This window comes from Hyperoodon ampullatus, assembly GCF_949752795.1.
Source record: "Hyperoodon ampullatus genome assembly, chromosome: 4".
Taxonomy (NCBI): Eukaryota; Metazoa; Chordata; class Mammalia; order Artiodactyla; family Ziphiidae; genus Hyperoodon; species Hyperoodon ampullatus.
Genome location: NC_136917.1, coordinates 79,204,942 through 79,225,790, shown reverse-complemented (window position 1 = coordinate 79,225,790; position 20,849 = coordinate 79,204,942). Strand labels below are relative to the sequence as shown.

Genomic DNA, 20,849 nt, shown 5'->3' with positions numbered 1-20,849 from the left:
ATCAAGAGGTAGACCATTACAAGCAACACTGAAGTCCCCTCATATCTCCTCCCAGGTACTGTTCTCTGAAAGGTAACTAATATCCTGAATTCTAACACATAGATTCATTTTTTTCTCTTTCTCAAAGTATACTGTATATTTTTTGGCTTTGGTTTTTCATTTCTCTGTTATACTTTTTTTTTTTTTTTAGGAGTTTATTAATTAATTAATTTATTTTTTGGCTGTGTTGGGTCTTCGTTTTTGTGCGAGGGCTTTCTCTAGTTGAGGCAAGCGGGGGCCACTCTCTTGTTGCCGAGCACAGGCTCCAGATGCGCAGGCTCAATAGTTGTGGCTCACGGGCCTAGTGGCTCCCTGGCATGTGGGATCCTCCCAGACCAGGGCTCGAACCCGTGTCCCCTGCATTATCAGGCAGATTCTCAACCACTGCGCATTCAGGGAAGCCCCTGTTATACTTTTTAATTGATCCATATGACTGCCTGAACTCACTTCAACTCACTTCTCCCAAAAGAGTATAATTAAGCAATAGCTTCTGGACTACCGTATCGGTTTAAAGACCTAAAGATCAATGGACAACATTAAGGCAAAAGTCCAGATTTCATGAATAAATTTCCCCAACCATGAAATTCAAATTGGTTCATCTGGATGCCTCATAGAAAACTGGGATATGAAGCCTCCCAAATAGAATTGCAGGGAGTGGCTTCAGCAGGGAAATAATGACCTGGCAGCAATAGCTCTCCATGAAGGGTAAGTGACAGCATCATGAAGCCAGAATCAGGACTCATTCCAGGAAATTTTGAGCATTTGTCTCAGACACTACCACCCTGGGACCTCAGGCTTCCTGAGGGAAAGAGTCCAAATGAATACATCTGGGACTTAATAAGCCAAACCACAGAGATTTTGTGCTGAAAAATAGAAAGCAGCAACACTGGAAGTGAGCCAAGGTTACACTAAGGCATGAGCGTATCGTATAATACGGATGTCCAAGATGAAATATGGATGTGCGCGTATGATGAACCAAAACAGAAAACACACCTGCCCTTTGACATTAAGTTCCAGCCATCTACACCTGGGAGACATTTCCATAAAAGGAAAAGTGCCCCAGAATGGAAAACAAAGCAATTGAGAAGTTGATCTTGATGGAAAGATTAAATGAGTTAAATAAGCATAGGCTGCCTATTACAGACAAAAAGACAAGAGTTAAGCAAGACATTGAAGAATTTGTTCTTTATATCCCTAATGTCTAGCAGAGTTCCTGCACATAGTTAGTGTTCAATAAATACCTGTAAATGAATGAAAAGCTTTCAAATATAAACATAATTATTTAAAAGGAGTCACTGTTCTTTCTAGGAACTATGACCCCAAGATATTTTTAGTGCCCTTCTTCAGTGGGTGGATAAATAATTTAAAGAGAGCAGACTCAGTTATCTCTAAGCATGAGACAAAGCTTATGTATTCTCATATAATGTACAAAGGGAAAGTGAACTTTCTCCTGTTGCTGCTTACTGTGGGACATTCCAGGCCTGAGCACAAGCCCCAACAGTTGTGTCAACATTCACAGACAGAAGCAGGAGATTTTTATATACTATAAATGATAGATTTTACAGAAGGGATTGCAAACTACAAAATCTTGCACCCAGCATGCCATCCAGAACCCTAATGTACCTCATATTTGGATGTCTTAATGAAACATAATAAATTACACTTTACTATAAGTATGAGGAGTTTTAGCTTTCTCACGGATAACTTCAGCAATGGAATTATACTGTAAATCTTAGCTGATTTTTAAATAGCCAAAATGTATTCACTATATGGCTGCAAACATTTAATGTGGCATGCATTTGATCAAAACTTTAATACATTGCAAGAAAAGATATATGTTTCCCATATGGCAAGTTGGAAATGAAAGGGTAATGCTTGACTCAACACTGCTGTGTTTAAATCGTTGTCCCTGGTAAAATTATCCAGAATTCTAGCTCTGCAGAGAAGATCAAAGGGAAAATTGTGGAAACTGCTGCCATCCTTGATAGATTATCTACAACCAAAATGAAAACTAATACCTTTTATCAAAAGATCAGGATGTACGAGTACTGAGGATTACTAAAATGTCCATTCAATTTTTCTTTTAATAGAGTTTGATTGGTCTCAGAACATGCATATTGTTCACAGAGCTTTTGGATATATGGTGATGGTGTGTATTTTGTGACCACCCTGCTTTCTCTGGCTGGCATTAGGCAGATACAAAATAAGAAATAAGTGTAAGAAGTTGTAAAGTAGGTGACTGGAAAATAAACTTACCTACGTGTACATGGGCTGCCATGTCACTAGATCACCTTCTGCTTCTAAGTAGTTACTTAGAATCCTTCATGGTTAATCTTACTTTCCTATTGTGAGGCTGTCTTTCAATCCAAATCCAAGATAAGCCATCAAATGCAATCTTTCCCACGCTGAATTCCTACTATGCAAGGTAATTTTTTAAGTGTTAGGTCATCATTCAATACAATTATTAACTTATTGAGATAATATGGAGGGGATATGGTCAGGAAGAACAATAGCATCAGACCATTTGAACTTCTCACAATGAAAGGGATGTGCTGGGTCTACTACTGGTTCTTTAGCTCCAGCTTCCTGTTCTACACTAGGCAGGGCAGCTTCGAGCCACACTGCTCTCCTATTGCTCTTCTCTTTCAGAAGTTACCAGTGACTCCTTCGTCACAAACGCTTGCTCTCTCTACAGCGTGTATCTAGTTGTTCACTCTCCTTTTTGCTGGACTCTAGAACACTGAATTATTCCCCATCTCTCGGACTCTTCCTTTGCTACCTCCTATTCCTGTCCCTCATGTTTATCTTAAATCTCCCCTAAGATTTGCCTTCAGACCTCATTTCTCTCCTTTACTCTTTCCTTCAGCTAAAGAATCATATGTCAATAACCATCCACTTTCTCCTTATATATGCCCCTATTTCTCACCATAATCTCCATTTGCACAAGCTGCTGTTCCAGTCAGATAGGCTCCAAACCTAAGAGTCCTTCCTATGGTAGGTCTGCATTATGGTGCTGAATCTTGTAAAATAGTATGGAAGTAAATTATACTTCCTTGCTGTCTTTTACATGTATCCCTTTCCTTTCTATCACTGCTAATAATAATCTAGTTAAGAATTGTCTTCCCTGTCTTGGGAACAATATCAATAAGAGGATCTATCTTATTATACTTCTTTCTTTGAATCCACATTGTGTGCAAGAAAAATATTATTAAAGCACAACTCTGGTCAAGCTGTTCCCAATTGTGTAACTTAACAGTAGTTTTAAATACTTCCTGAATAAAGTAAAGTGCAGAAAACACAAGGAAGACTAATTGCAAAGCAAAAAGGCATTGGGTTAGATGACAGGAAGACTGGAGGAAGAATCAAAAGTACTAGCAAATATTTTCCGTGAATAAACTGAAGGATTCTGGATGTATGGTGATGTATCACCAGAGGTGTCAAGGTATCATGATAAGGTCTCATTATGGATTGTAAAACACCATGATGTCCTTATCTAGATCAATACTCTCCTAAACAGCTTCCTTCCCTCCTCTTTAGTATCATTCTGTAGATCTGCATTTATAAGATTAATACACCATTCAAATACGTATTATGGGATTGAATCAACAGATTTGGGAAAACAAGTGAGGAGCCTGTGGGATGATAAGCCTTAGGGTGCCCCTGAAAGACTGAGAATGTTCTGTACTGGGTCAGGTCATAAGGAATGCTGTTCTGTTGCATCTCTAAATATCACCAGGTCTTTTTTGTGTCAATTACTTGGAACTACCTAGAATGGGAGGTACTACCATTAATGGTTAACAGCCCTTCCCAATCTGTATCAACCAGACTTATTTCTGAAGAAAGCTTTTGATGTTCACAAAGCTCTAGACCAAGAAAATTACTCCTCTCTGCAAAGTCCCGTTATACCTAACACTAAAAATCACAAATAATCCTTCAAATTCAGATAAAATTCCATTTTCCATGATGCCTTTCTAAGTCACTAGAAAATTTTTGTTCCTCCCTATTTAATAGCAATTTTTCTGAACCTCAGTTGTAACTTATTATGTCAGGTGTCAGAGTAACCTATATATCCTAATGTATTCTATGTTCATCGATGGCTAGAATGGAACTTTGATGTTTTCTTGGGAAGAATGAGGAATACAGAATTAAAAGACTTGGGTTGGATAAACATAGCTGGCGCACAGAAGTTCTGTGATGGACTAGGGATGAGGTCTGTAACCTTTCTGAGACCCACTTTGATCATCTGCAAAATAGCAGTAATAATGATCTTTCCTAGAACTTTGCTAATCTATCTGATAGTGTGCTCTACAAATACTACTTATTATGCATATCCCACACTGCACCTGACAGTATCTTTCATATATGAAATACACAATAAATACTTGTAGATTCAAATTGAATTTCAACCCTTCAAGGTGAAATGAGAAATATTTAACAAACTTTAGAAAATATGCTTTATATCCTAAGATTGTTTTTATTTTTTTGAATTTTATTTTATTTTTTTATACACCAGGTTCTTATTAGGTATCTATTTTATACATATTAGTGTGTATATGTCAATCCCAATCTCCCAACTCACCCTACCCCCACCCCCACCTCCGCTTTCCTGACTTGGTGTCCATACGTTTGTTCTCTACATCTGTGTCTCTATTTCTGCCTTGCAAACCAGTTCATCTGTACCATTTTTCTAGATTCCACATATATGCATTAATATACGATATTTGTTTTTCTCTTTCTGACTTACTTCACTCTGTATGACAGTCTCTAGATCCATCCATGTCTCTACAAATGACCCAATTTCATTCCATTTTATGGCTGAGTAATATTTCATTGTATATATGTACCACATCTTCTTTATGCATTCATCTGTCGATGGGCATTTAGGTTGCTTCCATGACCTGGCTATTGTAAATACTGCTGCAGTGAACATTGGGATGCATGTGTCTTTTTGAATTATGGTTTTCTCTGGGTATATGCCCAGTAGTGGGATTGCTGGGTCATATGGTAATTCTATTTTTAGTTTTTTAAGGAACCTCCATAATGTTCTCCAAAGTGGCTGTATCAATTTACATTCCCACCAACAGTGCAAGAGGGTTCCCTTTTCCCCACACTCTCCCTAGCATTTGTTGTTTGTTGATTTTCTGATGATGCCCATTCTAAACAGTGTGAGGTGATACCTCATTGTACTTTTGATTTGCATTTCTCTAATAATTAGTGATGTTGAGCAGCTTTTCATGTGCTTCTTGGCCATCTGTATGTCTTCTTTGGAGAAATGTCTATTTAGGTCTTCTGCCCATTTTTGGATTGGGTTGTTTGTTTTTTTAATACTGAGCTGCATGAGCTGCTTGTATATTTTGGAGATGAATCCTTTGTCCATTGATTTGTTTGCAAATACTTTCTCCCATTCTGAGGATTGTCTTTTCGTCTTGTTTATGGTTTCCTTTGCTGTGCAAAAGCTTTGAAGTTTCATTAGGTCCCATTTGTTTATTTTTGTTTTTATTTCCATTACTGTAGGAGGTGGATCAAAAAAGATCTTGCTGTGATTTATGTCAAAGAGTGTTCTTCCTATGTTTTCCTCTAAGAGTTTTATAGTTCTGGTCTTATATTTAGGTCTTTAATCCATTTTGAGTTTATTTTTCCATATGGTGTTAAGGAGTGTTCTAATTTTCATTCTTTTACATGTAGCTGTCCAGTTTTCCCAGCACAACTTATTGAAGAGACTGTCTTTTCTCCATTGTTTATCCTGCCTCCTTTGTCATAGATTAGTTGACCATAAGTGCATGGGTTTATCTCTGGGCTTTCTGTTCTGTTCCATTGATCTATATTTCTGTTTTTGTTCCAATATCATATTGTCTTGATGACAGTCGCTTTGTAGTAGAGTCTGAGTCCTCCAGCTCCATTTTTTTCCCTCAAGATTGCTTTGGCTATTCAGGGTCTTTTGTGTCTCCATACAAATTTTAAGATTTTTTGTTCCTGTTCTGTAAAAAATGACATTGGTAATTTGATAGGGATTTCATTGAATCTGTAGATTGCTTTGGGTAGTATAGTCATTTTCAAAATATTGATTCTTTCAATCCAAGAACATGGTAAATCTCTCTATCTGTGTCATCTTTGATTTCTTTCATCAGTGTCTTATAGTTTTCTGACTACAGGTCTTTTACCTCCTTAGGTAGGTTTATTCCTAGGCATTTTATTCTTTTTGTTGCAATGATGAATGGGATTGCTTCCTTAATTTCTCTTTCTGATATTTTATTTTTTGTGTATAGGAATGCAAGAGATTTCTGTGCATTAATTTTGTATCCTGAAACTTTACCAAATTCATTGATTAATTCTACTAGTTTTCTGGTGGCATCTTTAGGATTTTCTATGTATAGTGTCATGTCATTTGCAAACAGTGACAGTTTTACTTCCTATTTTCCAATTTGTATTCCTTTTATTTCTTTTTCTTCTCTGATTGTCATGGCTAGGACTTCCAAAACTATGTTGAATAATAGTGGCAAGACTGGACATCCTTTTCTTTTTCCTGATCTTAGAGGAAATGCTTTCAGGTTTTCACCATTGAGAATAATGTCTGCTGTGATTTTTGTCGTATATGGCTTTTATTATGTTGAGTTAGGTTCCCTCTATGCCCAATTTCTGGAGAGTTTTTATAATACATCGGTGTTGAATTTTGTCAAAAGCTTCTTCTGCATCTATTGAGATGATCATATGGTTTTACTCTTCAATTTGTTAATATGGTGTATCACATTGATTGATTTGCATATACTGGAGAATCCTTGCATCCTTGGGATAAATCCCACTTGATCATGGTGTATGATCCTTTTAATGTGTTGTTGGACTCTGCTAGTATTTTGTTGAGGAGTTTTTCATCTATCTTCATCAGTGATATTGGTCTGTAATTTTCTTTTTATGTAGTATCTTTGTCTGGTTTTCATATCAGGGTGATGGTGGCCTTGTAGAATGAGTTTGGGAGTGTTCCTTCCTCTGCAATTTTTTGAAAGAATTTGAGAAGGTTGGGTGTTACCTCTTCTCTAAATGTTTGATAAAATTCACCTGTGAAGCCATCTGGTCCTGGACTTTTGTTTATTGAAAGATTTTTTTTTTTTCGGTACGCGGACCTCTCACTGCTGTGGCCTCTCCCGTCACGGAGCACAGGCTCTGGACACACAGCCCCAGTGGCCATGGCTCACGGGCCCAGCCGCTCCGCGGCATGTGGGATCCTCCTGGACCAGGGCACGAACCCGCGTCCCCTGCATCAGCAGGCGGACTCCCAACCACTGAGCCACCAGGGAAGCCCTATTGAAAGATTTTTAATCACAGTTTCAATTTCATTACTTGTGATTGGTCTGTTCATATTTTCTATTTCTTCCTGGTTCAGTCTTGGAAGGTTATACCTTTCTAAGAATTTCTCCATTTCTTCCAGGTTGTCCATTTTATTGCCATAGAGTTGCATATAGTAGTCTCTTATGATGTTTTGTAGTTCTGCGGTGTCCGTTGTAACTTTTCCTTTTTCATTTCTAATCTTATTGATTTGATTCCACTCTCCCTTTTTCTTGATGACTCTGGCTAAAGGTTTATCAATTTTGTTTATCTTTTGAAAGAACCAGCTTTTAGTTTTATTGATCATTGCTATTGTTTTATTTGTTTCTACTTCATTTATTTCTGTTCTGATCTTTATAATTTCTTTCCTTCTACTAACTTTGGGTTTTGTTTGTTCTTCTTTCTCTAGTTCCTTTAGGGTATAAGGTTAGATGGTTTATTTGAGATTTTTCTTGTTTCTTGAGGTAGCCTTGTATTGCTATAAACTTCCCTCTTAGAATTGCTTTTGCTGCATCCCATAGGTTTTGGATCATCATGTTTTCTTTGTCATTTGTCTCTAGTTATCTTTTGATTTCCTCTTTGATTTCTTCAGTGATCTTTTGGTTATCTAGTAATGTACTGTTTAGCCTCCATGTGTTTGTGGGTTTTATGTTTTTTTCCCTGTAATTTATCTCTAATCTCATAGCACTGTGGTCTGAAAAGATGCTTGATATGATTTTAATTTTCCTAAATTTACCAAGGCTTTATTTGTGGCCCAAGATGTGATCTATCCTGGAGAATGTTCCATGTGAACTTGAGAAGAAAGTGTAATCTGCTGTTTTAGGATGGAATGTTTTATAAATATCACTTAAATCTATCTGGTCTATTGTGTCATTTAAAGCTTGTGTTTCCTTATTAATTTTTTGTCAGGATGATCTGTCCACTGGTGTAAGTCAGGTGTTAAATTCCCCCCTATTATTGTGTTACTGTTGATTTTCTCTTTTATAGCTGTGACTTGCCTTATGTATCGAGGTGCTCCTATGTTGGGTGCATATATATTTATAGTTGTTATATCTTCTTCTTGGATTCATTGCTTGATCATTATGTAGTGCCCTTCCTTGTCTCTTGTAACATTCTTTATTTTAAAATCTATTTTATCTGATATGAATATTGCTACTCCAGCTTTCTTTTGATTTCCATTTGCATGGAATATCTTTTTTCCATCACCTCACTTTCAGTCTGAATGTGTCCCTAGGTCTGAAGTGGGTCTCTTGTAGACAGCATATATATGGGTCTTGTTTTGTATCCATTCAGCAAGCCTGTGTCTTTTGGTTGGAGCATTTAATCCATTCACATTTAAGTAATTATCAATATATATGTTCCTATTACCATTTTCTTAATTGTTTTGGGTTTGTTTTTGTAGGTCCTTTTCTTCTCTTGTGTTTCCCACTTAGAGAAGTTCCTTTAGCATTTGTTGTAGAGCTGGTTTGGTGGTGCTGAATTCTCTTAGCTTTTGCTTGTCTTTAAACTTTTGATTTCTCTGTTGAATCTGAATGAGGTCCTTGCCAGGTAGAGTAATCTTGTTTGTAGTCTCTTCCATTTCGTCACTTTAAATATATCATGCCACTCCCTTTTGGCTTGTAGAGTTTTGCTGAGAAATCAGCTGTTAACCTTATGGGAGTTCCCTTGTATGTTGTCATTTTTCCCTTGTTGCTTTTAATAATTTTTCTTTGTCTTTAATTTTTGTCAATTTGATTACTGTGTTTTTCTGCATGTTCCTCCTTGCGTTTGTCCTGTTTGGGACTCTCTGCACTTCCTGGACTTGGGTGGCTATTATCCTTCCCATGTTAGGGAAGTTTTTAACTATAATCTCTTCAATTATTTTCTTGGGTCCTTTCTGTGTTCTCCTTCAGGGACCCCTGTAATGTGAATGTTGGTGCATTTAATGTCATCCCAGAGGTCTCTTAGGCTGTTTTCATTTTTTTTTTCTTTATTCTGTTCCATGGCAGTGAATTCCAACATTCTGTCTTCCAGGTCACTTATCCATTCTTCTGCCTCAGTTATTCTGCTATTGATTTCTTCTAGTGTATTTTTCATTTCAATTATTGTATCGTTCATCTCTGTTTGTTTGTTCTTTCATTCTCCTAGGTCTTTGTTAAACATTTCTTGCATCTTCTCGATCTTTGCCTCCATTCTTTCTCCGAGGTCCTTGGTCATCTTTACTATCATTATTCTGAATCCTTTTTCTGGAAGGTTGTCTATCTCTACTTCATTTAATTGTTTTTCTGGGGTTTTATCTTGTTCCTTCATCTGGTACATAGCCGTCTGCATTTTCATTTTGTCTATCTATCTGTGAATGTGGTTTTTGTTCCACAGGCTGCAGGATTGTAGTTCTTACTTCTGCTGTCTGACCTCTGGTGGGTGAGGCTATCTAAGAGGCTTGTGTAAGCTTCCTGATGGGAGGGACTGGTAGTGGGTAGAGCTGGGTGTTGCTCTGGTGGGAGGAGCTCAGTAAAATTTTAATATGCTTGTCTGCTGATGGGTGGGGCTGAGTTCCCTCCCTGTTGGTTGTTTGTCCTGAAGTGATACAGCACTGGAGGCCAGAGGCTCTTTGTTGGGGCTAATGGCAGGCTCCAGGAGGGCTCACACCAAGGAGTACTTCCCAGATCTTCTGCTGCAAGTGTCCTGTCCCAAAGGTAAGCCACAGCCACCTTCCACCTCTGCAGGAGACCCTCCAACACTAGCAGGTAGATCTGGTTCAGTCTCCTATGGGGTCACTGCTCTTCCCCCTGGGTCCTGATATGCATACACTATTTTGTGTGTGCCCTCCAAGAGTGGAGTCTCTGTTTCCCCCAGTCCTGTTGAAGTCCTGCAATCAAATCCTGCTAGCCTTCAAAGTCTGATTCTCTGGTAATTCCTCCTCCTGTTGCTGGACCCCCAGGTTGGGAAGCCTGATGTAGGGCTCAGAACCTTCACTCCAGTGGGTGAACTTCTGTGGTATAATTGTTCTCCAGTTTGTGAGTCACCCACCCAGCGGTTATGGGATTTGATTTTATAGTGACTGCACCCCTCCTACCATCTCATTGCATATTCTCCTTTGTCTTTGGATGTGGGGTATCTTTTTTGGTGAGTTCCAGTGTCTTCCTGTCGATGACTGTTCAGCAGTTAGTTGTGATTCTGGTTCTCTTGCAAGAGGTAGTGAGTGCACTTCCTTTTACTCTGCCCTGTTGAACCAATCTAAGATTGTTTTTATACATAAATGATCTCTCAAATGAATACGAGCTAATAGGAAATTGTTTGAGCAGTTGCTCAGTATTTGGAATATTCTGGTTTAAACCAAAATATATCTTCATCATTTTTATTTGGAGTTATCAAGAAAATAGAACATAGTCAGGCTTGATAGTATTGCCTTTGGCTCCAGAAGACAGAAAGAGCATGTTTATAAAAGAGAGACAAATAGAAAGTAAATGAGAAATTAATCATTGGGGAGAGTGACAAAGAATATGTATCTTCAGCCTAATGAATACTATGATTGCACTTCCCTGCTTTCACATTAATGGGGCAATTGAACATCCAGAACAACAAGGAATTGTTGTTTTGCTTTAGAGAAATGTTGATTTTGATATAGAGCATAGATGCTTTCTGAACTCTGATCTAGCCTGCTCATACCTTACGTTTGAGAAGAAGAAATGAGGTTGGTTTAGATGTTAGATACTCTACATTTAAATTTTATGAAAACCATAGAATGCAGATGCTGTTATCCCACTTTATAATTAAGAAATATGAAACACAGAGAAAGGGTTCTCACTGATGCTTAAGGGAAATTATTTAAGAGGGCCCAAAATTACATTGCTTTTGTGCCTAGGAAACAGGTGTGAGAGGTGTGGAGGTAAGATCCATATTCTGTGCAGAAACCAGTGTGTCCCCAATTCATCAACAACATTCTCTTCTCGGAGCCTGGAACGCAAGACCTGGTCACAGTTATCAGTGTTCTCATGGAGGGGCCAATCCTGGTTTTCTGTAGGAAACATAGGAGTCCTAGGTGCTTTTCAGGAAGCAGTACTAAATGAGAGAGAGCCAGAGAAGGTGGGAAAGAATAGGGCAGGCATAATAGCAATAATAATAATGACTAGCATTTGCTGAATATTTACTATGTGCCAGGCAATATTTCAATTATTTACACCTATTTCCTCACTGAATCCTCACAACATCCTATGAGGCGGGCACTCTTAGTGTCCCAGTTTTACAAGTCCAGAAGCCTAGGCAGAGATTAAATACCTTGTCCACAATTGTGTAAATGATGTCACTTGGTTCCAAAGACTTTGCTGTTAACAATTGAAAACAATTCCTCCTTGCTGCCCCAACCTCAAGAGATAACTGAAGCTGGCAAACTGTTTTTGGACAGGGGTGCCAGATAATTAACCTGGAATTGCCTGTATATAATCCAATGCACTCGGGAAGGGAATTGAGGATCTAGGTGATGGATGGGGGGGATGAGTCAGGCTCTACAATGTTGTGTTAGTTTCTGCTGTACAATGAAGTGAATCAGCTATATGTGTACATATATCCCCTCCCTCTTGCACCTCCCTCACACCCCCCATCCCACCCATCTAGGTCATTACAGAGCACCGAGCTGAGCTCCCTGTGCTATACTGTAGGTTCCCACTAGCTGTCTATTTACATATGGTAGGTAGCGTATTTATGTCAAACCTAATCTCCCAATTCATCCCACCCTCCCCGATGGACATAGAGTCTGTCATACAGAGTGAAGTAAGTCAGAAAGAGAAAAACAAATATCGTATATTAACGCATATATGTGGAATCTAGAAAATTAGTACAGATGAACCTATTTCCAGGGCAGGAATAGAGACACAGATGTAGAGGAAGGGGGATAAGTCTTAATGGACTTTGACTGCTAAAGAAATTCAACTTTTCCTAGGTCTCACTAGCCTGAAAGTACAAATGGAGTTATGGTCCCCTGGATATATGGAACGTGCTTATGAGGCTAATGTTCCTCCTGGAAAAATATACTCAGTTTCCAGGATCCAGGGATAGATGGCAAAATATTTCTAGGTTGCTATTTTATTCTAATTTCCATGTTAGCATCTCATCAATGCTACTCTCATGATTGTAAATCTTCTAGCTTAATCTCTATCTGTTTTGTTTTCTTCTCCCTTCCTACGGTGGAAGCATCATGAACAATAGGATGATCAAAATAGGTATTAGAGAGGAGGAATGGCAGGATAAACAAGGAAGCTGGAAGAAAAGGTTGATCTTGTGTGTTTCTAAAAGTTGTCTCCCTATAATTTTTTTGGGGGGGCCTCTTCCCTATAGAAAATGTAAGCAATGAAGTATACCACTATGCCTTTTGATGGCCCCAACTTCTTAGAACCTTGTTTTTCATCCATGAATTCCCTCTGCCAACACATGTGTGAAGTAGCCTCTTAACTGTGAAAATTGCTTTCAGATCCTTTCTTTGTACTGTGGTGCAAATGAATAATAATGATTTAAAACAATGGTTCTTTAAACTGTTGTGCAATGGACCACTTCAGCAGCCTAGTGTATGCTTATGGAACCTCTTCTCAGAATGATGTTCTTAAATTATTTTAAAATAATCATATAAAAGAAATAATTTACATTGAAATACAGTTACCAAAATATTTTTAAAACTGTAATATATATGTACTTTAATTAGCACACTAATAAAGTTCTGGTAGCAAGTCTAATAATGATTATAATTTCTAGGGAATGATGAAGGAAAACCATGTTTTGCCATATTTGCAACAACCATAATATGATATGAAAATACATGTAACTTCTCTTGGTTACAAAGTTGCAATTTCTGCTAATATTACTCTACATGTTGCACATGTAAATAATGGAAGATAATACTAAATTTAGCTAGAGATTAGTGAAAATAAAGATGTAATATTTTTACACCTTTGATGCCCATTCATGAATGTCTTGTGGATTCTGTGGACTCAAGGTTCAGAACATTGAATTAAGTAGTATCCTTTACATTCTACTTCCAATTTTTAAGCTTATAGATGATAAGCTGTTGAATTTTAAACATCAGTTGTTAGATGGGACAGAATCAGAAGAAGCTATTGCCTTCTTCCCATTTCTAAAATTACTCCATGAACTAGGGTACCTACTATACATGCTGACATTCCTGAAATTCCGTTGTTTCTTATCATTTGCCATCAAAGGGGCGGTAAAATTTATAATTGCTATTTGGGTAGGGTAATGAAATTAACAATTATAATTCTTGTTTAAGATTCTTGTTTAAATTAACATCCAATTGGCTATCTAGTCATAGGCCAAGAAACTAAAGAAAGAAGACACAGGGCAAGTAATTTTGGAGTAGAGATATCTGTGCATGGAGTGACCTATAAGGAGGGCCTCCCAAAGTACATGCATCCTAAAGAGCCAGAGGGCAGCTTGATATCCTGGACACTTAAAAGAAAAGTGAATGTCACTCAACCTGGAGACAGACATATTGGAAAGTGTATAAGCAGATGCTATAAACAAATTGCTCCTATGCATGGAGCTAAATTTTGTTTTATTTGGGTTTTTTTTTTTGTGAAAACCACCCTAAACAAGGACATTCCTACTAGGAATCCTGGCCCTAGTATCCAATGAGGAAGGCAAAGAAGAGGTGCCAGTTGAGAGAGCTGCCACACTTGCCTGGGCAGCTACCACACTGGAATGTGGTGTCTACAATTAAATCCAGATACAGCCTAAAAGAGAGGCTGTTCCCATAAACCATGCAGTGAAATAGCCTTATTACTCAGACAACTTATTAATGAGTTCTTTTGGGACTTGGATGGGATTCAGTGGGGGCTTGCCTTCTTATGAATCCTATACTCTAAAAAGCCTTTGATGGAGAGGCCCTACTATCTTTAAAACGTTGAGAAAGGAAAAATGGCACCTAGATAAAGTACTACAGTGGCAAAAGTGGCAAATAAGAATATGTGAAAGGTGTTTCTTTCCTTCATTTCTTCCTCCTTTCCTTTCTTTTCCTTTCCTTTCTTTCTCTCTCTCCTTCTTTCTCTCTCTTTCTTTCTCTTTCTTTTCTTTCTTTTTTTCTTTCTTTCTCTCTCTCTTTCTTTCTTTCTCTCTTTCTTCCCATTTTTTATTTGGAGGGTTAATTCTTAGAAAATGCAAAATATAGTGTGCATGTGTATGTAATTGCTATGGTAATGCTGTACATGGAAGTGGACTGAAAAAAATCATAGACACAAAGAGATGATAAGACACCAGCAGGATGGATGTGTATGTGTTCATGTCTACTCATGTTTATACAAAGCCTTTGCCTACTGCCAAAGCCTCTGGGTACATTTGCATAATTAAAAACAGCAACATAATCAGCATGCTAGAAAAACAGCAATAACTAGATAGCACCCCAAACTTAAACTCCTCTGAACATTCTCTAGGAGATACGTGTTGCTAGTAAATTCCATCCGTCAACAGGCTGATCAACTTATTGAGACGTATCCAGTGCCCTGGAGGTCAGTGGAGTCTCTGCCTTTTGAATGAGGGTAGATATGGTATTTCATAGGGTGAGAGCTTTGGCTAGGAATATCCTTTCAAATATAGAACTTTCCTCTAGTGATCTCTAAATTCAGTAGCACTGTGAGGAAAACAAGTGGCATCGTTGCTTGGTAGAATAATACAACCCTTTCCAATTGTACCCAGAATTACTCGAGAAATGTGGCTTCTGTTCTGTTTGTGAGGCATCCACGGCTGGAGAAACTTCAGAGAACCAGCTGCTCCATAGACGGCTGGAGCCAGCCATCCCTCTGTTCTTCCCCTCTCTTCCCCTCACTCTCTCAGCAACTTCTCACGGAAGGCTTGGTGTCCCTGGAAGATTTTCTCTCCTAGCTCCACCATGAGTATCTATTGAAGTTTATTTCCACCTTAAACTCTATGTGCCTTAATAAAATTCAACCACAGCTCCCAGTCATGTTCAAAGTTTAATTATCTTGGTTCTTGGTTTGTTTCATGGCTCTATTCAAGGACAAGCACTGGTAGAATTAATGAAAGAATTGCTGATGGAGAAGAGGCAAAAAGGACAAAGTATCTTCCCATCGGCTCCCACTTATGTACACCTAAAAAAAAGGTACACTGCAGGGTAAACCAGGCTCATGCATTACTTTAGTTGTCTGAGGCAATAATGACCCATTTGTTCTTTGTATGGGAACAGAGCTGATCTTGTGTCCACATTTATTGCAGACACAAACCAGAAGGCATATGCTCTTGCAACAAAAATATATCATGTCACTTCCACTTTCTCTAATAGTTGTAAAGCAGAGTCTGGAACCTGGCTGAGTCAGAGAACAAGAATCTTTAGATGCAAAATAATTAGCCTGTTGAAGTTCCATCTTCATGAATTAACATGTAAAGGATCAAAATGTGTCAGACTTAGTGGATGTGGATTGCTTGTTTTTAATTAAAAACATTGATTGCCCCAGAAATATGATTTGGTGTTCAGAGGGAATTTTTCCCAAATGGAGCCCTGCAACTTAGAAACATTAGTTGGCTTTGGGCTTTCAGTTTTCTTTCGTTCTGCTTGCACCTCTCTGTAGAATATCATACCTGCTAAGAGCCCCTGACATGGTGCATTTATGGTGCATTTATGGTGCAATAAGCAAAGCTAGATAAAATTGTAGATTGAGATAAGGTTAAAACAAAGTTCAAATATTATATGTAAAAACTGAAAAGGACACTTCTCTTTCACAATGGCTCCCTAGGAAGGAATTGTGATTCCCATTCACTCCAGTTTCCATAGCTTTGTTTTCTGGGACACCGTACAGAGTGTATGACATTCATGGACAGAAATGGTGGTGCTCAAATGTACAACCTTGAGCCCATTTCATGTCAAGTTCAGCTTCAACTTAGCACTTGTCCCCATTCCTCTTTTCTCCTTTACACCATTTGTTTACATGCCTCTATCTTCTACTAAATTTTAGAAACCTAGACCATATTTTTTTACTTCTTTAGGTATCTTCCAATGTAGCCCCTAACACAGCATTCTGTAATCAGTAATAGTTCAATAAATATTTGTTGGAGGGCTTTCCTGGTGGCGCAGTGATTGAGAGTCCGCCTGCTGATGGAAGGGACACGGGTTCATGCCCCGGTCCGGGAAGATCCCACATGCCGCAGAGCGGCTGGGCCCGTGAGCCATTGCTGCTGAGCCTGCGCTCCGCAACAGGAGAGGCCACAACAGTGTTGGAGACAGAAGTAGATGACAGTGTTTCCCAAAGTGAGATACATGATATGATTACCGACTACAACCAAATGAATCTCTTTATCTTAATAATAATGTAATTATATATGTTCATTATTAAACACCACATACCTCAGATCTATAACTTTCACAATGCATTTATGACAAATTAAAATAATATAACAGATTATTTGAAGAACAAATATTAACAATACTGAATAAGTACTAAGATAGAATTTATGTGAATATGACAAAGATTGTGACACTGCTGTGTATGAGAAGCGATGATATGAGGAAACTAAAAGGTCTGTAACTATCCAGTATATATTATTATCAGTGAATTTTAATGGAAAAAATAAAAATGTTGAAGTCAATTTCAGAGCAGGGAGTAGAACCCAGGAATCTTAAATGTTGTTGGAAATTTGAGCCTGTAACTACTTTAAAACGAGACTTTCTAATCAAGAAAAGCAGCTGATTAGACTAACCTGAATGGCCTCTTCTGTGCCTCTAAGTCCAAACATAAGAGACAAACGAGTGTATTTAATGGTGTCCATGTGCATTTTCAAGAGCCATTTCTAGTTGCCTTGTTGTTTTGTCTTTTCTCTAAGTAACTTCTCTTTGTTCACTCTTAATTCATACAACATGGCTGTGCTCCAATTTGCTGCCAACCACAATATGATTTGTCTCTTTATTATATAGGCCAGAATGTGAGGATAAACTTCATTTTGGCTCTGGCAAGTCAGATCTTCATATGCTGTGCCTCCCCTAGTAGTAATTCAAACACTTTTTAATGTCCTTCCAGAGTATGTGAATGTAGGTGCTTTATACATTATTTTCACCTGTGGAAACTACAGTTTTAGATAATACTTTTATCTTGGTAAATAACACATTTTATATGACCAGTTTATGCTCCCATATGTTACTCATGATGATATCTTTCTATTAAGGACTTCTTGAGCACTTACAGCCCTGCTTCATCAATAAACACAGATTTATATTGTTTCCATGAGCTCTGAAGTAGTAAATTTTCTCTAAACAAGGCTTATGGTAAATAGAATTGAATTATAGACTGAAAATACATATTTATAAAGGTACCATGTTACTGGAAGCCCATGCAAAATGCAATTGATGATCACTAATAGAGTATTTCCCATTAGGTACAGCCTTGCCAGCCTGTATTTCTGCCTGATCCTAATGCTGATATTCTCTGCTTTCCTATATATAACTTGCAGAAAGTGAGACTTTTAAAATTCAATTGCTTATATTTTTCCTTTATGTTTCATCTTCTTCTCTGACTTTTACTTCTTTAACATGTCACTCTGTGGGATCTGTTAGTATGATGATTAGAAAAAGATTCCCTCATGCTACATTTCAAGTCTGTTTAAACTATAAAATGAATAGACAGTTTTATTTCATTCCTTGCGTGAAACAGTCTAATATGAAATGTAATTGCTCCAGTAATGCTTGAAGCTGGCCTCTGGGGAATGGTGTTTGAAGATCTCAGTGGGACATTAATTCAGTTGAAATTGTTGTATCTTTCAGGTTAGCCCCTAACTTCCCAGTTTTTCTTTAGTGATACAGTATGACACCATGGAAGTATGTTCACAATCAAATTTATTCTTCTAAGCAGATGATACAGCAAATCTTGTATTCACCTCGGTCAGCTGGCATGAGCTAAGCAAAGTGCCTTATTAGATGAAATGTTCCCAATTACTCAGTGGATTAATATAAATCTGTTTATCTGAACCCACAGCTGGCAGTGTAAACTCTTTTCTGAGTTCATTGCTAACATTCTAAAAGGAAGGTCACATTGCTGAAGGGGAAAAAAATAAGAAAAAGAATAAGCAATTCAGTTCTTTCAGACCAGTGGGGCATGCTTTTGTACAACCTGGCAAAACAATCAGCTAGAGACCTGATATCCTTAAAGAGGGTGAAAGGGTCTTCCTAAGTACCCAATGACAACTGAAAAAGCATTAGGGAATCACAAGGAAATACCTCCTTGAGTATTCAAATATCACTTCCTGCCTTAAAACCTTGAGACCAGCAACTCAGAACCCCTAAATAGTCATTTTTCAAAATGATTTAAATGTCTTACTGTTTTTTTTCATTTTGGCAGCCAAATCCCAGTCACAAGGAAAACACACACTAATGTAGTTTCTACCATGAACCAGGCATTGCATTAGGCATAATCACATATACTTTCTCATTGAACCTATTTAATTACGTTGTGAATAAACAATTACTATCCATATTTTTCAAGTGAGGCAACTGAAATTCAAGAGATTAAGTAATTTTTCCCAAGGTCACATAACAGACAGGTAGAGAAACTGGGGTATTTTTAACATAGACAAGCGTGGCTCTAAGGCCCATGTCTTTTGTACTGTATCCTGCTTCTCAAAGTACATGGTTGATCCCTATAAAATTGCTGTTTTTTTAGTCAAAACTGATAGAACATTTTCAACTACATATGATTCACCCTGGGGAATTTGAGTTGTTTGACTTTAGAGGATGCACTTATGACTTCACAGTTTTCATGGCAACAAAGAGGGGCTCTGAGTTTGAGGGACCATAAAATTTCAGTTAGTAGTTTTGGAGAAATTTTGAGTACATTTAGTAGAATGACCTGTATGCTTTGACCAGAGAACAGACCAATGCTTCCCAAACTTTAATGTATATACAGTCCCCCAGGGATTATGTTAACATGCAGAGTCTGACTCAGTGGGTCTGGGGTAGGGTCTGTAAATCTGAATTTCTAACAAGCTCCCAGGTGATGCCAATGCTGCTGTTCTGAGAACCATACAGTACTTTGAGTAGCAAGGGATTAGACAACTCTTCTTAAAAATGAACATCCATTCTTCAAGAATTATCTGGCACCTCTAGCAACTGTTTCTAGCCCACAAAGTCACTAAGAGTAGTTTGTGCTATGCCTTGCTTTCCAAAGCCAAGAAATGGGAGCTCTACAGGGCTAGGAACAAGCATCATTGGGCTCTCAAAGAATCATCATAGCACATGTGCAGGCTTTGCTCTCTTCCTCATTCTGTTCAGAGTCTCTTCCAAACCTATTTAGAGAAATGTGTCCTTCATCCTAGAGAGATACCACTGGCTCTGTGACCAATTGTTAGTTGTAAGCAGTGAGAAAAAGATAAGTTCAAGAAATTCCAGTTATAGTTAAATTAGGCAAATTAATTAATAAATTACTAATCTTGGGAAGCTATGTTATTAACTCAGTAATAAGGGCCCTGTGAAAATTAAGACAAATTATGATTATGATTACTTTATAAAGACTATAAATTACCACTATCTTTGGCTGAATAACAAGCCACCCTAAATTTTAATGGCTTAAAACAGTCCATCTTTATTATTGCTCAGAATTCAGTAGGATATGTGGGCTGGGTCAGCTGGGGCTAAGTGGTTTCGGATGGCCTCACTCATAGGACGAAGACCTCAGCTAAAACTTCTCTGTCAGTGGCTGGGACCTCTCTCTTTGTGGTCCCTCGTCTCCAAGAAGCTAAATTGGGATTCTTTGCATGATAGTCCCAGGGTTCCCAACAGCAAAAGAGGGGAAGCCCCAGTATGCAATCCCACTGTATGCGTTTTCTTGCATCCTTTTTACATACATGCCATTGTCAAAGCAAGTCACAGCCAAACTGAAATTCAAGGGATGGAGGAGCAGACTTTACCACTTCCTGTGAAATACTGTCAGCATTTTCTCAGTTTAGCTCACTTGGTTCTCTGGCTTTAATTAGTCCCATTCCACCCACAGGTAAAGTAAACCTCTACCCATCCCCGTGCCCCGAAAAGTCTCATCTAATGAGTAGATAGTTCTAGATTCAGAGGAGCCTCCTTGGATGGAGTTCTTGATCCAGAAACCTGTGAACTTAAAAGACAAGTTATATGCATTACACACATCCAACATACAGTGTTGACACAGAGGTTAGCTACAACAGATACTGCCACTCAAAAAGAAGAGCATGACAGTCACTGATTTGTAGCAGTTCTGAAATCCAGCCTATTCTAGGGGCAGAAAATGTTTCCTGATTAGAGACCACTTCTTGTCCTTAGGAGAGTCTCCTCAATACCACAGTTCTGTACTGCTTTTGGCTTCATCCTCTGGCTTTTGACTCTGCTCTCTGAGATATCCTTCCTTTTGCACAAAAAAAATGGTCTATATTTGCAGCTGAGAAATGTTCTCACTCTGCTTCTTATGAGTAAAATATTTAAGGGCCAAATGGCCATTTTTGTTTTCATTTTGAGTTATGTTTATGTTTTTAGTCTAAGATTG

General features: G+C 38.1%; 1 long non-coding RNA gene across 1 annotated transcript in view; it reads left to right on the top strand.

Moving 5' to 3' along the window:
* The first annotated feature begins 9,899 nt into the window (after positions 1-9,899).
* LOC307052656 overlaps positions 9,900-20,849 on the top strand; it is a 62,127-nt gene continuing 51,177 nt past the window's right edge. The window contains exon 1 of the long non-coding RNA XR_013810870.1: positions 9,900-10,034. This is a non-coding gene — a long non-coding RNA (uncharacterized lncRNA). The remainder of the gene's footprint in view (positions 10,035-20,849) is intronic.